Source organism: Dicentrarchus labrax, unplaced genomic scaffold, assembly GCF_905237075.1.
Source record: "Dicentrarchus labrax unplaced genomic scaffold, dlabrax2021, whole genome shotgun sequence".
In the NCBI taxonomy this organism is placed as follows: Eukaryota; Metazoa; Chordata; class Actinopteri; family Moronidae; genus Dicentrarchus; species Dicentrarchus labrax.
In genome coordinates this window covers 18,839,512-18,856,524 of record NW_026136719.1, presented here as the reverse complement: position 1 = coordinate 18,856,524, position 17,013 = coordinate 18,839,512, and the positions used below count along the sequence as shown (strand labels likewise).

General features: G+C 37.5%; 1 long non-coding RNA gene across 1 annotated transcript; it reads left to right on the top strand.

Moving 5' to 3' along the window:
- The first annotated feature begins 1,415 nt into the window (after positions 1-1,415).
- Positions 1,416-11,627, top strand: LOC127352291 (uncharacterized). Its single transcript, XR_007881064.1, has 3 exons — positions 1,416-1,653; positions 3,068-3,290; positions 11,207-11,627. It is a non-coding gene; the product is annotated as an uncharacterized LOC127352291 (long non-coding RNA).
- Positions 11,628-17,013: the final 5,386 nt, after the last annotated feature.

The window sequence follows — 17,013 nt, the reverse complement described above, 5'->3', positions numbered from 1 at the left end:
TAACTGCTACTTTGTGCTGTTCTGCAAGGGCCTAGCATAAAATTCTGGACCCTGCATATTCTCTAGGGCCCATCCCCACATCCATGGCTAGTATCTTTGTAGGCCCTCCACACAATGAAGGTCCTATATACTCAGTCCCCTTTCCCCCCCTGTCGTGCGCCCTGCTCAGCTGCATCCTCAAAGAAAACTAAACAATTGCTTTTCTACTCACGAAAGCTGATGTAAATTTGGTTCGTTCTGAGCTATAGTTTGCCATTTATTCCCACCAACACTGGGAGGCTGTAGACACTTGATTAGTTTTAAATTTAATTTTAATTATCAGCCAAGCTTCCCTGATGTAGGAAAAGGTTCATGATCTAAGAATCTTCTTCTTCTTTATTTTGGAGATAATGAGCTGGACAGTGTATAACAGGACTGTTTCTCAAGGCCTATGATGTAGTTTTTCTTAACAAATAACCCTCTGGAGTTTTTGACCACAAGAGCAAAGTTTAAATGACTTTATATTGTTCCCCATGAGGCCAGGATGAGAACACCATGAGCAAACGGTGACCTGATCCACATTTCTGACAAAGGGCTATAATACATATCAATCAATAGTTGTAATGTGCTGTAAAATGTATATGAGCTAATGGAAGAAGAGGGGACAACTTTGCTTTGATGTGTGATAGGAAATGCATTTTTTGACATGTTTGGATGCAGAGATACACTAAACACTAACAGTGTCACTGTTTTTAATACCACTGGGGGGCGTCAAAGTCAGACAATTTAAATTGCTATGTAGTAGCTTTAAGTATTGGGGAGACAACCCATCACCTCTTTTTATTAAAAGTTAATTCATTAACTGTTATACTATCTCTGGAATTATATGGAAATAACCCAAACCATTTAATGGCATGAGCCACAACACTATAACATGCTGCACAGTTGAGCTATTGATAATGTAAAGTAAAATCTAATTAATAAAATTATTTTAATTAAGAATAGCTCATAATTCTCGCAGACACATAATTAAGACAAATAATTGATTTTCAACCGACAACAATATAATTCCTGTGTGTGTGCCTCACTACCGCACCCCCCCAAAAAAACACGTTACACACACGGGGAGGCCTTGTGATTGGCTGTAGGCAACTTGCCGTCGGCGTGACGTCAGCGCAGCCGGGGGGAGGAAGCATTTAGAGAAAAAGGCAGAGAGGAGGTGAGAGGAGATAACCGGAGGCTCCGTCAGGGGACACAACACATCCTCAGGAGCTCGGACTGAAAGGAAAACACACACACACACACTTACACACTGCGGTGGAAAGGCCAACACACACACACACACACACACACACACACACACACACACACACACACACACACACACATCTCTGCTCGTCTGACGGACATCAGCGCACGGACCAGGATCCTGATCACGGATACAAACACACCATCCAACAAGGATATCTCCTCCACAGCCCTCGGCAGAAACAGTGTGGGATATTTATCGATCGGATCCACGCGCTCACCTGTTCGTCAAAGCGAGGCTGCACAGAAAAGTCGCGTGCACATCTGGAGCCTGAACGATGCTACCGACCGTCCTCATCACCTCATCGCCACATGTTGGATGTTTTAGTGTCCGCGGACGCAGGAGGCATCTCGCACGATGTGAAAGTGAGTGTTTTTTTTTTTGGGGGGGGGGGTCCTCGAGTTTCCACAGATATCATCCACAGACGTGTTGTAATGAATGCATCTCATTCTCAGCCTGCAGACGCACTGGCCTAATGTTAGACATGTTTTAGGTACAGGGTGTTATAGACAGTCTGCATTCATGTTTTAAATAAAGGTCATCTGTAAAACCACAAGCAGTAGATTCAGTCATAAAGGGTTGTTCTAGTTCATATTTCTAGCATTGAGATCGCACATGGAGTAAATGTAGTATGACCTATTAGACAATGACACTTAGGCTGTTTATTGTGTCCATGAAGCTGAGTGTGCAGGCCTGTTCTGTCAGAGCCCCCCCTCCACAAACCATCAAATACAGTGGATCAATAAAGGCAACTTCACTCTACAGTGTGAGCTTTATTAATAAAATGTGTCCTGCTCGTCTAAAGCTGAGTAAACACACAGTGGAGACACAGATCTCAAGTCTGTTTGTCTTTTGAATATGTCAATTAATAAAACACTGTGATAACTGTAGTAATATGTGTGAGAGTTTTCTCCCCGATATACAAAGAAAGTGACGCATGCCCTGTCAGTGCATCTACTCCCCAATTATAACAACTGACGTCAGACGTACTAACAAAGAAAAGCGTGAGTTCATCATGAGGTTATTAGGAGTTAACGTATTGATTATAAGATTAATATAAGAGTGGCGAAGGGGGGATTCACTGGACACAATGACAGCATCACAATGACATTATATTATTAATAATAATAATAGTAATGCAGCAACATATAGCTGTAACAACAGATGAAAAATATAGTGCAACAAATTACAAGGCATGAGCACTCAGGCCTATGTGGCCCCTGATAGTGTTCACATCCCAAAGATATTTAAAGTTCTTTAATAATTGTTAAGCAGACTCTTTGGATGTTGGGCTTTGCTGAAAAAATATCATGTGGAGATGATTTAAATGTTAAAGCCCAATTCCCTTCTCAGAGCAGATTTGAAGGTCTGTTTGATGTAATTTAGAGACAGAAAAAAAGGCACATATTCACTATAAGACTACATGTTCATCATTTATAAGTTGCACTTTAAAGTGTAAAGGTAAACCACATACGGTACAGTTTGTCTCACTTTCTAATATAGTTAGTATATCTACTGTATTTAACTAAATAATGTCAGTTAGTACACACAGACTTTAGGCCTGTCTTTGAGTGTGAGAAAGATTATACTGAATCAATAATGTTTTAATTGTGTATTTTAATTGGAAAGCTTAAAAAAATGGTTTCAGTTAGTGGTGCAAAAGTTTTGGAAGAATTATTCAGGTTGAGGTATTTCAGTTTTTAAAATTAGAATGAGTCCCTACAGTGTCCAATTAAGCCAGGCATGCATTAACTCCATAATAATTTTCTTTGTTCCCAGGAAGCTTCAGGCTTTCCTTTTGCTGTTGTAGCAAACACTGGAGCACGTTCCTGTCTTTGGTTATCTAGCTGTATGAGTGTTAATCATCCATCATAAAGCTAGATAACCGAAAGTAGGAATGACCTCCAAACCCTCAACTTCCTGAAGCCCTGTAGAGCCCAGTTCCCTGTGAGATTACACAACAAGGAAAACACGGACACAAGAGGACATGGCGTGTTTTCAGGTAGGTTACTAAAAATTAAGTAGTTTTATTCATCTGAACATGAAAATAAAGGTTTTGTTGTCACATTTAGAACTGCAACAATTAGTCAATTAGTTGAGTTAGTTGAAAACAATCAGGGACTATTTTCACAATTGATTGATCATTCAAAAATGCCAAACTCTTCCCAGTTCCAGCTCCTGATCTGTGAGGAGCTTTTCTTGATCTTATGTGATAGTAAATTGAATATCTTTGTGTTTTGGACTGTTGGTTGGACAAAATAAGCAAACTGATAACATTATCTTAGACTTTAAGAAATTGTTCTGAGCATTTTTCCCATTAGATTAATTGATAATGGAAATAATCATTAATTGCAGCCCTATTAACCATGAAACAGGCAAACATGGATCAAAAATAGTTGTTTTTATTTCAGTTTCTTAAAACACCCCTGCACACACTTAGATATGCTTTAAAAAATGCCCCCCTTATGCTTGCTGAGAGTAAATATCCTATTCCTCTGATTTTCACAAGTTTCTTTTCTGTTGTCTCTTGTTGAGCCCTTCAAATGCCAACAATTATCACACATCCTGTGTTTAAATACCCTTCTTAGAAGGCCAGACACAAATAATATTTTCTGACATTGTAAAATTCTTTCTATGAGATTTCATGTGTCAAAGACAGAACTAACTTTTCAAAAAGGTGTTTTTATCATCTGTGGTTTTGGGGAACAAATAATTATATAAATAAATCAGATTTTTTTCCTTTTTTTATCGAGAAAATGATTTGAAAGTTAAAAAATACCAAAGGGGCCCCTGCTGCATAATTTATTCATACACACATGAATGTTGCTGTCTCACACTTCCTTTACACACAGACTTTTGATATCTACCTGATACTATTTTAGTGTATAACTGTACTTGAAATGGATTTTTCCCCTGAGTACAGTTTCTGTTGTTAAACACATTTACCACATTAATTCCTATTTATTTGATAAACTCAAGCACAGATATAAGCGGTATCTACTTTACTCCCATCACAAATTGAGATATAAATTATGCTTTTCATTTTAAAAATTCTTAAAAATTTATTAAATCCTACATTTATTTAAATAATTGTATCCCTTATGGTGCTTAAGAATACAATAAAAGTCTAATATGAATAACTGATTGTCTGCAAGGCTGATTTTAAACACACTGTTTGCACTGATACAAATAACACAGACAGCCTCACAGCCTTTGCTGGTGTTAAATACTTATTACTATTGCAGCATTTTAAAAAAAAATGTATTCAAACAAAAGACATAATTTCATGTTGATTGACAAAGGGTTTTGTAATGTAATTTCAGGCATTATTTAATGCATAGACACAGGAACTACCAACAACTGTACACCATGTATTAAAAATGCAAAGAAAAAGAAGAATATTTTTCTAAATCTTAATGGCCACCAATGTGAAGTCTCTCCTCTAAAGGAAAGGCCTTTCCCGGGGTAAGGACACATGTCGGACTGTGCAGGTTAGAGCTCAGCCTCCTTCACTGCCAGAACATGATGTTGTCTGTAAGGAAGCCATCTTGACGGAGTCTCCCTGCTGCCTCTAAAATGGTTGTGTTGGCACATAGCAGGGCCGCATTAATTGCTCCATCGTTAGCTGTCTGTCAGAACTTAATCAGTCCGTCTTTAAGCCTCCCTGTCTTAAGTCTTACAACGCGTTTCCTCTCTGGTGTGATCTCGATGAAGCTAATTAGTGAGGTCACACTACTGAGACCTTTTAAAGGTCAATCAATGAGACAGTGTACTGCTACTGTAATTGCACAGTGAATGAATAAATCAGCAATTTGATGGTAGACAATCTCATGATATCTGATTACATTAAAGTTGCTGGAACATTCCTCTGCACACCTGACACATCTGAGATCCCACTAATGTCACAAGTGGGGAAATAATAAGGTGGAACGTCCTGTGAGTCTAAGTCAAGTTTACAGAAACAACACCTTGTAGTACACTTGACCTTTGATAAGCAAATATTAGACAGAAATTATCTCTGAAATTAAAAACTTGCCTCAGTTTCCACAAGTGAAAGTACAAAAAAAGAGAATCAATCATTTTAATGGAAAAGAAAAGCTAGGCAGTTTAAAAACATGTAAATAAATAAATAACACTATTGCTAATGATTTCAGATGCTTTTGTTTCCTTTAAAAAATAATACAATCTCTAAAATAAATTCAAATTATTGTTAACTTACATTTACAGAAATTATTGGAATAATAGTTATTTGAAAATATAGAAGATAAACAACCCTTATTAGGCCTTAAATGAAGCCTTTATATGGAGCTTCTTTCTTTCCTTTTTCTTTTTTCTTATTTTTTTGTCAGAGAATTAAAGGCCAAAATAACAGGCCTTATTCTATAAATCTTCTGTACATATCTTACAGAACATCAGCCCGTGTTAATTATTGTATAAATAATTATTTATGAGTTTAGCTGTAATGGGTAGAAAGAGACACAGCTGCAGTCCACATGAACAATTACAATAGAAAGATTTTTTTTTCAATAAAATCTCCATCAAAGCGCTGAGTAGCAGTGGTGGAAACAGGATGGCACGTTTTCATTAATTCATCAATAAACATGAATTATAGTAAAGATGTCAGAGCAAAGAGAGGCAGGCCTGTATACTCAAATAAGCATTTAACGTAACTCAAGGGCTAATTAATAAATATTTATAATAGCGAATAAAAGCATGTAGTAGTTGTCCCTCCTTGAGTCTACCCACTTTTCAAACATCTAAGTTTCTCACCTTTACAACCTGAATATTCTGCTGTATATTCACTCTTTCTTGCTTTAAGTCTTCAAATATATTGAAAGTGCTTCCTCTGTGTTTCTTATCGCGATGTTTCTGAACAGAGCTGGACTGATGTTACACGCATGACCAGGGTGAAATTGAAGTCCATTAGCGGACTTAATTGTGTCAGGTGGACACTCCAATACAATGAAATGAAGACTATAGGCCTATATCATGACACATAATGAACCTGGCTACAGCCTGGATATAGTAGGCTACTTACTTATGTACTGTGCTGTTTTATCCGCAGTGTTGAAACTGAGAAAATGAAGCTCACACAGGAGAATGTGCTGCAAACATAAACGCTTCTTGCAGAAAGTCTTTATCCGACATTTAGCGCTCTCTGTTGGTCTCTCCGACAGACCATTGCTGTGGGATAAAAGCAGGCCTGCCAAAAAACCAAGAGTGGCCTTACAAAGATGGAAAATAAAGGAAACAATCACGCAACTCCAGCCGATAATGAATAGGAGCCAGACAAGCTCTGCATATTAACATAATTGCATAGAAACGAGGGGAGCAGAGAGAGTATTTAAAGGCGCAGCAGCACCCTGCGTGCCCCTCCACCCGCTGTTATCTGCCTGTCTGCACAACTACACCAAGTATGCAGATTTAAATTGTCAGTTTTCTACTTTCATCATTTATGGTCGAATTATATGTGACATTTAATATTTTTATAGCGGTGCTGACCTGACCTGAACTCATACTTTATTTTAAAATGCCTACATTAAAAACAGGACAAAATGTTTTTACTGCCTGTAAGTTCAAATATTTATATATATATATATATATATATATATATATATATATATATATATTTATATATATATATATATATATATATATATGTATCACTAGTTAGCCTTAATTTAGCCCATGAAAAATATCCATGTCTTTCAACCAGGGCTGTAAAACAGGGTTTCAGAAATACTTATTAAGTATTAGTACCCCCAATGCCACCCGCCCTGCCCTGAACATTGTAACCAGACACCAAAAGTTGTATTATGATGTGTGTGTATATATATATATATCATAAAAAAAAATAAACATAAAGGAAAATAGCCAATATTCCAGGATTTAAATTATTGTGGGGAAATACTGAACTCTTTATTATTTATTAATTTATCATTGTTTAGAGGTAGCCATATTTGAATGCATTGAGTTTAAAAATACCCACCGTGTGTACATTTTTAATTGTAGAATCGCAAAAGCTAAGAGGACATGACCTCAGTGAGTGTCCTTGCTTTGAACTCTTTGTCCTTATATAATTTAAAACAATGAAATGTTGCAGAGAGTGACGGTTTTTGATGCAATCTACTATTAAAAACAGTCAAAGCACATCCCTGTTCTCAGAATAAACTCCTCAGTGTTTTACATTCTGACCTATAATGCTGTTGGTCTGTTCTTCCACGCACAACCTGAGTTTTATGTAACAATGTTTGTTTTCTCATCACGACAAAGACATGTATTGGTTGTGACACTCAGCACCATGGCTTGAAAAATAAAAGAGGGACTGTTCCTTTATTAGACACCAGGCTGTAATTAGACCAGCGGCTGGGGGAGGGGCAGGTGTGAAGCTGGGTGATAATATGAGCTCATCGAAATACTGTATGACTACCAACACAGAGCTCATGTGTAAATCACCCTTATTAGCTTGTTTGAAAATGCAGTTTATTCTTAGATTCAAACATTTGTCTGTGTGTGTGGATGACTGGAGTCAATTTGTAGATTTTAATTAAGATTGTCCTTGTGTAATTTAAAACCACCAGAGGAGATTTAAACGTGAAGTTGCTGAAAATATTGATTTATACATATATATATATATATATATATATATATTGTGTTTAATAAATATAGTTGTAGTCTGATAGTTAAAATAATTATAAGAGAAATAACAATGTCTATAATACTATATAATGCTTAATTTAATATATATTTTTTAATTCAAGAAATTCCTGAAAATCCTATTTGCAGACAAACTAGCATTTGATTAGTCACAATTACGAACTGTTAATGGACCTGCACCTGTACACATGTAAAGTAAAGTGATGCACACACACAGTGCATCCCTCTCACAGGCTGCAGGTCGGTGCTATGCTCTGCAGCTGCATGAGACCCTGTTGGTAAACAGTAGCTCACATTATCATTCTGATCCTGGCTTCGCTCCACAATGGCTGCTTTGTGAAAGGAGCACTTGACAAAGATCTGCCACTTCTTTTTCCCAACATTGTGTATGTGAGCGTTTTGCTGCAGTAAACCCTGGGCAATGAGGTGGGAACGTCGTGCCAGACCAGACAGTGGCAGATGCCTGCATTAGCACTGCAGCCACAAGAGTGTCTCCTGGAAAAGTTGTCCCTTTGTCTTTCTGCCTCTTTATGTCTGTGAGTGACTCTCTCACAGTGAGTGTGTATGAGTGTGTGGTCTCATGCCAGAACTAATGTTAATGAAAAAGACTGTGGCCATTGTGTTCAAATGTGTGTCCTACTTGATTGATATTAGTAGAGGAAGCTCAATAGAGCACAGTTCTCTGCCAAAAACAATTCTCCTGTTTACAAAGATGTAGTCGTTCCTTAACGTTTGGTCAACCGACTCTTGTCTAAATATAAATAAACAAAAGACACAAATTCTATCAAACGTGGGACACGAGGAGACAATAATGTAAAATGAGATAAAATAAAACGAATTACAAATAAGGTGCTGGATACTATAAATCTCTATCCAAGGTATCACACAAAGTTATGTTGTCTGAAAGTCTATAACACACTGATGTGGTTAATCTAAGCTAAGAAAATGATCCGTTATTGATTTCTTATACCTGTAACAATCAACATTAGAAAACGTTAAAAACTTTAGAAGGCATCAGCAAAAGACATTCAGACACATGAACATTATCTTCATAGTAACATGTGAGTGTTTGAGTGTCTACGAGAGAGTTGGCTCAGTTAGTGTGTTTTCGGGGGTTTAGGTGATCTGCAGCTGACTTTATTCAAATATAATACAACACACAGATCAGACTCAGACTGAGGAATTAGGTCTCAACCTTTATAAGAGACATTTTCTTTTTTTTCTGTTGTGAGACCTTGATCTCACCAGAACAAAGCCACTATTTTACAGTATACTTGAATAACCCAGGCAAACAGCCTCATACCTCAGCACCAGAACCTCATGAAGTCAGGACTTATGTTTTACGTCCCTGCAGCCTCCTTTCCCTCCCACATGGATACCGCAGCTGCGATCCTGTCTTAATCTGGGGATACACGCGATTATCCTGCTATGGCTTGTTCTTGGCTTTGTAACAGCGACAGGGGACCTTTCACAGCTCCTTTTTTCCCATGGTCGAGTGGGTCTGAGCAGCTAAGACCCCTGATGGGGACCAGTCGCTATTCATCGGCTTTAGGCCGGCGCAAACAGGCACGTCACAGTGAGCCTGAGGCACGTATGTGGAGATAAACAATGAAAATATTAGCCATGTTATTACTGAGCAGCAGCTAAATAATAATGTCTATTAAGAACATGCCACTGGACTACATAGTATTAGATTTGTGATAATATAATAATAAGAAACATATATTATTCTAATTCCTATTATTATTGTCATTATATTATTATTATTATTATTATTACACCATTCTTATTATTAGTTGTCAATGTGGTAATCTTCTAAAATATACAAATACAAATCAGGATGAACTCATAATAATAATAAAACATTTGTTAATTTATGATTTACACAGCAGATTTGTATCATAACATATAAAAGTATTCTGGGAACTAAATCACAGAACAAAATCTCACAGGAGTGGATTTCCATTCTCCCCCGCCAGTCACCCAGGCTGTCAGTCAAGTTCAAGTTCACAGGGGTGGAAATGTCTCGACTCCTTATTCACTTCTGTCCTCCTCCTCCCAGACTCCTCCCTCCCTCCCTCTCTCTCACCCCCGTGCTCTGCAGTGACTGCATGGCGTTACTATGACAGAGGGGCTGTGGCGTTGTTATGGCAGCGGGCTGCACGGCCCTGGTATGTGCTGGTGAAAAGGACAGCCTGTCAGAAAGAGAGAGAGAGACTGAGGTTCCCCCCAACAGCTGGGCACAGGCACCCCCCTTACAGCCCCCCCGGCCTTTCAGACACCACCCAGACCCTGGGAACACCAAGAATTTCACATTCATCATCCTCTCTCACACACACACACACACACACACACACACACACACACACAGACACACAGACACACAGACAGACACACACACACACACTACACTCTCAACATCCTCTCTCTATTCCTCCCCAACCAACTCCTAACTTTTGTGTCCATCCTTGCATTCATCCACCACTTTTCACCTACACTTCCAGTCACCTCCCTCCCTCATACACACACACTCCCACACCTCTTCATCGTTCTCTCTTCTCAGGACCCGTGCAACATCTCACTTCATTATGCGTCCCATCTTCCCATCTGCGTTGTGTAATCAAGTAAAAGATTTCAAATTAAGAAACAAAAACTGAAATATAAAGTGTGTGTGTGTGTGTGTGTGTGTGTGTGTGTGTGTGTGTGTGTGTGTGTGTGTGTGTGTGTGTGTGAGAGAGAGAGAGAGAGAGAGAGAGAGAGAGAGAGAGAGAGAGAGAGATATTGTTGAGGTCTCATTCAACTTTGAGCATGAAAGGCTGATGATTTGCATAAACTGCATGCTGTCTGAGGGGTTTGGGGGGTGGCAGCCATACTGAGAAAAGATATGAGAGAACATGAAAAAAAAACAGAAAGCACGATCCTGCATTGTGGAGCTGCAGGAAGAAAGAGGAGTTTTGAATAAGAGAGAGGGTGAAAATTGGCAAAGAAAGGATCTTACCATGTCTCCCAGTGGGATTAAATTGTCCAGGAACCTCTTTATATATAATTTGGTGAATCTGGCAGCGGCCTGGCTGCAGGACTGAACCCAGCCTGATCTCACATCAAGCTCCCGCTTCAACTTCATTACACAAGAGTTACATTATGCTGAGTCAGTTATTTTATCTGACTGTACCTGCATACAAAGAAATGTCTTGAAATGAAAAAAAGAAATGACAGAGCTGTTTTCTTATGATGCTTTTTCTTTTGTCTTTTTTACTTTAGAAATGGACCATAATGACGCCACCTTCCTTGCAATGGGGGATCTTCAGAGATTGTATCAGTGTGTTAATCACATGGATTCACAGGCCAATGCATGATGTTTTGTCTCTGTGCAGTCAATGAAAATGTGTGAATGGACTTGTAATACATGTTAAACCACAGTTCATAAATAGAAAATAAGTTTTGATGTGATCTTTGATTGAATATTCTCAAAGTAACATTGAGTTTTTGTCTTCGTAGTTGCTTATTTGTGATTTTATTTGTATTTTGATGATGGGGGGGGGGTAAACAAAATGTTTAAAGGTTGCTGCTTTCATTCTTTGACACTTTGTTAAAATATTCATATGGCATTTGAGATGATCAAAGCAAGCTAAATAAAACGTTTTGCTCTTTACTCAATAAAATAAATATTGGAGAAATGTGATGAGTGTGTTGTGTGTTGAAACAGTTCATAAAGGACTCTCTGTCTCTGTCAGCACCTTGGACAGAGACAGCCTGCACGTTTCCAACCATTTGAAGACACATCAGTAATACAGTTGCACATTGGTTGCATTGTAGGGCTTTAAATCTCAGATATTTTTCACAAACACCAGACAATAGGAAACATTTTTTTCTTTACTTTGACTGACAGATTCATAGTCATTCGCCTCTCTCTATAATGGCACATTTAATGATAATAGAAATAAACGAAACGAACCAGCGAGCAAGTAAATGGTAAAAGAGCAGCGAACAGTGATGATTAAATGTAAACTCTTTAGTCATACATTGCTGACTAAACCAAACTGTATGCTGGTTTAACAAGACAATAAGCAGACAGCGTCTCTGCATACAGTGTATTTAAAATGTGTTATTATAAAAACTTCATTGTGGGCAAAAAGCCAACTTATACTGCGTCGTACTCATTTGTTCAGATGAGTCAATTTGAGTCCCCACGTCTGGACAAATCATCTAAGGAATGATAATAAAAAAAAATATTAAGAATAATTAAAAATACGAATGGATAAACAAATAACGATACAAACATACATAAGTCTAACTTCACAATAAGACAGTCTCTCTAATGAAAGAGATGATCTAAAATGACGGTATTATAAACCAACTGTTGCTTTACTGTTCAGTAACTCGCCAGCACATGCATGTAGTAAACCGGCTTCCACAATGTGAAGAGCTCATGTCCGGAGAGCGACAGCCCGCTGCAGCACAGGGGGAGTCGCGACCTTTCACTCTCAGGGGACACAACTTGACCCGGCACAAGCCGACAGACAAGTGCGTCTTCCCCGGATGTGTCCGTGACCCCCCAGAGTTTGTGACTTGTCACCGTCCTCACACACTGAATCCTTATCAAACAAAGTCAAGTAGCACGGAGTTTATTTTAATAATCACTTTAACATTATCTCATTTCAGTCTCTCAGAAAAATAAAGAATTGTTTCATTAGGAAATGAGTCTCCAAGGTATTTTAAAGGACTCAGAGGTCATGCTAATTTCTTATTTTTTATTGCAAATTATAAATATACATTAATACATATATTCACTGTCAGAGTTTCTTGATTTACTATGAACACAAAAGAACATTTATTTGCTTGCAGACGGTTTAAAAATACTTTAAGGATAAAATTATATGACACTCCTGTCTGGTCTGGCCTTTAGTTCCAATTAAGGAAAACTGTACAGTTAGTGTACAGTGATTTTAGAAAATAGCGGATTTTGGAAGAACATATCCCATTTAATCACAATTCATAAAGAGAGCTCTGACGTTAACTCCATAACAACCTAACAAATCAGATATTATTACCCAACAACAGTGTTAGACCTCACTGATGTTGATGTGGCTGAATGGGAGCAAATCTCTGCAGCTAGGATCCAAAATGTTGAGAGTGGAGAGTTAAGGTTGCAGCACATCAAAGCCCAGGGATTTGGAATGAGATGTTCATCAATTACATGAATGTGTCAACATATTTTTCTATCTTTTTTTACTTTTGTCTTTAGTCTGACTGTTACAGCTGTTTTAATTTTAAATAATCACATGTTGAAAACAAGAGTGATGCATGTGGAGCTGTGTCAGACAGAGTCGTCTGGAGGAACTCCTGAGCTGCTGGCTGCAGGTGCTCTCTCTCCCGGCACTCAGTATGTATTCATTCATTCATTCGGCTCAGATTTTCTACTTGTCAGCAGATAGAGATAGATGTTGCCTATTGTGGTCGGAGTCGCTGGAGGTCACATTACTCACCAAAAGCTGAGAAATAATTTTTTTTTTTAGGCTGTGCTGCAGAGAACAAAGCACTCTTATTATAATCTGCTGTTATTATACGTAAATAAACACTTATAGTGACATCCCATTCATTACATGCTTCAAGCTCAAATCTGAAGTATAGACAACATTTTCCACGAGGCAGGACTGAATTTATTGTTAATCTGAGCTTTTGTGTGAAAGTGTCAAAATGTGTCTCTCAGCAACATCATCACGTACGTGTCTGTCTAGGAAGTAGGAAGTGAGACGTTCAGGGTGAGCTCGGACGTCGTTGCTGTGCCTAATGAAAGACGAGTAAGCAGCTGTAGACCAGGTTTGTGTCTGTGGAGGGCTACAGATGATTGTCCAGTCATTTATATCTTCCAACTCAGTGAGCTTTAGGTCTTGTACTCTGCGTTTGCATAAGAATAGAATCAGGTCCTGTGAACTTCCCCAACCTATTGACCCAGCTCCCCAGACATGAATAGCTCTGCTTTGAGGCTCCCCAGCCTCTCAAACAGGCTTTAAGCATGCCTTAAGTCCCAATCATGGTAATTTAATATATCTTAAGCCCCTGGCTGTTTTGCTGGAGCCTCTCTACAGTTTGTTTTAGGCATTCTCTGCTTCTCACCTCATCAGCACTACTTCTTATTTGGCAAATTTAAGGGGCTGCTGAGGCCTTTTCAGCAGCTAAATAAGCCTCAATTCTATATAATTAGAAAAAAGTTTTTTCCTATTATTATTCAACTTTTTGATTTAGGAGAAAAATGGAAACCAAGTATAAATAGCTAAAGAACATGCTGAAACAGACTGAGCCTTCCTAAAATGCATCAGTGCTTCACAAGTGGCAGCTCCCAAGTAGTCTGTCATTGGCGAATTTATTGCAACATAATTTATTATTTATATATATCTTATAGCCTACCATGTAGAGATAATCTGAGAAGAACTGCTGAAAGTGCTGTGAATTATTGGTATTTCCAGTTATTTATTGGCATATATAAATGAAAAAGGCACAAAACAAGTTGAGTTGAAATCACTTTATATGGAAGTTTGCAGTTGTATTTCTTACATTTTACTGCTGTATGTGGGTGTATAAATAGTGAAACAATATAATATTTTACAGTCTTTAAGTAATTTGTACATATCCATAGGCCCCTGTGCCATTTTTGTTCTATTTTAGGTTTATACTTTCTTAAACTGACAAAATAATAAGTCATACTGAGTTTGTGCTGAAAAAAGGAAAGCATGCATGTGGGCTGAACAAAGACAGAAAATGCATACTAAGTTCACAGAAATTAACCAAAATTAACCTGGACTCCAGAAGGTTAAAAACCTTTACTGAAGACACATTATCATTGTCAGACAACCAACCTTAATACAGTTTCTGAAGATGCTCTGCAAGTACAAAAAGAAAAGCAGCAGATTTATTAATACAACCATCATTTATGATATGTTATATATGGTGACCAAGTATGATGGTCAATGAACTTTTGCTATGTTTTTCATCCTTAAAAATCATTTATATCATGATATTATAGAAGATGCTTAGAGCTTACATTGTGTACACTAATGAAGACAAGAGCAAAGCTAAATGTATTTTTAAAAAAAGGTTTTAATGCTGGAATATGTAGGTGTAACAGAAAAGGATTTTTTCCCATGTTTTCTGAGTGACATGAGTTTCCGGAGATATTTTTAACCACAGAACCAAATGCATGTCTGGGCTTGCAACATGACTATGCATGACCCACATGTGTGCTAATTGGTTTGCAAATTAAAATGGAATAAGCAATCACAGTGATCTCCCAAAAAATGTAAGTGGGCTCCCAGTACTTTCCTATAATGAAATGTAGAAGTAATTACATAAAAAAAACACTGACAACAAGGTGTCACCTTGTATTTGTTTGTTTTATATAACAATTTAACAATATAGGATTTGGTTGCAACCATAGTGTAAATTGCATGACTTTACTGTCTTTACAGTCAGTGTGCCTTGAAAGCACTTAAGCAAACTGTGGCCTCTCTGTTGTTTTATAATTATTCCACCCATAAAATATGTTAACCACAAAAAATAGTGTTTCTCCACAAACCAGATGAAGTTATTAAATTCCACTTTGCTTTTATATATATGCATATAAGAAAGGTCATTATATATTTGGTTATTTCATGATGATTAACTTTTATTTTCTCAGCTAAAAAATATGCAATTATCCCATAAGGTTAATATGATCCTTACCCATTTTTAACTCATAAGATATGTTCTTCAATAATTTGTTCTAATTTAAAACAAGTGTTTATTTAATTCATAGGACATAAGACAGCTATAGCCACATTTCTCTAATGTGTGTTTGTTATAGATTAAATATTGTTTCTTATTTTATCATGATGTGAACATTTCCCCTTTTAATTTATCACAAATTTAGTCTTTTTTTCCCTTTATAATAAATTATGAAATGGATGATTCAATTATGTTGAACTCACAATTCAGGAAACATGAGACTGAAGACCATCCATCATTATAAGCTACTCGATTGTGATCTGAGGTTTTATATTGCGGTTGAGACACACTGAAAAACACCAAAAATAGTCAAATTTGTAGTCTTCTAACAGTTAAGTCCATTCAGCTAGACAAATGTGATTAGGCTGAAGTTGCAGAGTGTGAAAGAGGAAGAAAGGGTGATACTCTCTGTAAATATAAACGACTGTAAACCACCATCATGACTTCTCTGAGCATTACGTCTCCAGTTTCTCTTTATTATTAGACAAGAAAAGGGTGACTTGTGGTGACATCTTAATGACAGGGTTCACATTGTGATGGCTTAAGACCGAAAATTGAAACAAATATGTATTCACTTGTTACAGTTTGGGTTTAACTCTTACCAACACTATTGTCACTTCAGAGTCACTAAAGAGTTTTGCCAAAATGTCTCATGTTTAAAGATCTGTTGTGAAAAACTGTGGCGCTGTTCAGCGGTGATCTGTGGCTGTAACCACATGGCAGAACATGAATATGAAGAGCAGAGAGAAAAACAGAGTCGACCTGTCACCTTCTCTGAATATACAGAACAAGGAAGAGGCATTCACTGGTATTTTCAACTCATAGCCCGAAGAGTGAAATGAAAGAAAATAAATTGTGCTTAAGGAAATGCATGTGACAGACTAAATGACCAGCCTGTGTCACAGTGGCACCACCTGCTGGATATAAAGCACAACATGCATCTTCACACTTCACCTTCTCACCTGCATCTACCTCCTCTCACATACATATCTTACAGTTATGTTTGTGTGCTCTTCCCTGAGACTGGAGCCACAGAACAGTGAGAAGTTTGTGAAAGATCTTGTGACAGTGTTTCTCAATCAACACACAACTTTATTTCTTAACCTGCAAGTGACCATAGCTGTAACTGACAGATCTTTCTGCTCATTTTGTATGAAATAAGAAAAATATGGATTCATTATTATGAATGAATATATGAAATAGCAAAAGAGACAAATAATAATACAAATCAAGTAAGGTTGAAATCAAACCTCCCTCCTGCTTCAGTGCAGGCATTTTGTTTCCTGATGCAATGCGGAGCTACTTAA